This window comes from Nicrophorus vespilloides, unplaced genomic scaffold, assembly GCF_001412225.1.
Source record: "Nicrophorus vespilloides isolate i.1.1-1 unplaced genomic scaffold, Nicve_v1.0, whole genome shotgun sequence".
In the NCBI taxonomy this organism is placed as follows: Eukaryota; Metazoa; Arthropoda; class Insecta; order Coleoptera; family Silphidae; genus Nicrophorus; species Nicrophorus vespilloides.
The window spans coordinates 1-1507 of record NW_017098889.1 but is presented as its reverse complement, the minus strand read 5'-3'; the positions used below and the strand labels follow the sequence as shown (position 1 = coordinate 1507).

At 38.0% G+C, this 1507-nt stretch overlaps 1 pseudogene; it reads right to left on the bottom strand.

The window, feature by feature from the left end:
* Positions 1-285: 285 nt before the first annotated feature.
* On the bottom strand, positions 286-1156 carry LOC108563452 (annotated as a pseudogene).
* Positions 1157-1507: the final 351 nt, after the last annotated feature.

The following is a 1507-nucleotide window of genomic DNA, read 5'->3' as shown; positions in this document are numbered from 1 at the left end:
TATAATTAATTGAAAAGAGAGAAAAAACACTTAATTGAGATTTAGTATACATTCTTGTATATTTGTGCTGTCAAGGACTTTAAAGCAATTAATTTAATTGAAAAATCGGAATCGATACTTTTCGAAGCGTTAATCGTCTAATCTTGATAATTTTCGAAACTGTACTTTTTTTAAATTTCTGTGTACAAAATACATGTAAACTCATAGAAATTATCTATATACTTATGTTTTTATATAGATTGTCGTGTGTAATCATCTATTATTATATTTATGTTATTGCGGTGCTCTTGACTTCGTTTTTTTTAAATATTTTTTAATGATGTAGATTGTGGGTAAAGTGGATCTCTTTGAAACGGTTATCAAACTAGTGTTTTTTGTTTTTTTATTTACTTCTCGCTTGATTAGCAACAGTTTCCATGGCTTTTCTCACATCATCCGGGTCTCCGAAGAATTGCATGCTGCCACCAGGAATCGGTTTGAACTTGTCATCCAGAGTGTAAGTAAACGGTATACCTGTTGGTAAATTTAAAGCCATGATTTGATCGTCGGATAAATTATCCAAATGCGTGACGATTCCACGTAAACTGCTTCCATGTGCAACGATCAGGACTCTGCTACCATTTTTGATTTCCGGTACTATAGTGCCGTTCCAAAACGGAAGAGCGCGCTCAATCGTAAGTTTCAACGATTCGCTGGATGGGATCTCATCCTCTTTCATGTATTTTTTATATCTATCATCTTTGAAGATGGATGCGTAATAGGGATGGTCTTTCTCCATAGGCGGTGGCGGTACATCGAAACTTCTCCTCCAAATTGCCACTTGCTCGTTCCCATATTTCGCAGCGGTTTCCACTTTGTTTAAACCGGTTAGAGCGCCGTAGTGGCGTTCGTTTAACCTCCAGTTAGCTTCGATGGGAATACCGGTTTGTTGGAGTTCCGCTAGGATGGTTTCGGCAGTCGCTTTCGTTCTGCGAAGCACCGAAGTGTAGACTTTGTCCAGTTTGATTTGGGCTTTCTTCAGAAGTGCTCCCGCGTTTCTTGCTTCGATCAAACCTCGATCACTGAGTTCGGCGTCGAACCAACCGCAGAAGAGGTTCTTTTTGTTCCATTCGGACTCACCGTGACGCACCATAACGACGCTGTACTTAGTCATCATTTTGGATACAAGCTTCATTTTTTTTTGACAACTTCAAATATTTGATACAAGAGATGGCGCCTTAATCATTTTATTAATAACTATGCAACAATAACGACGCTGCACTTAGTCATCATTTAGGACAGTGGTTTCCAAACTTGAAGTTACTACGCCTCCCTCAAAAGTATGTAATTATTCGGCGCCTCCCCTTTCATAAAAGGAACGCGCATTACAGCAATTTGCATAAGAGCACAGGAATGTATCTACACTTGTTGGATTCCCCAAACATTCAGCTTTTACATGCATCTTTTGAATTAATTCTATGTATTATAGTTTTCGAGTAAATCAATTAAATGTAAAAACACTGCTTTT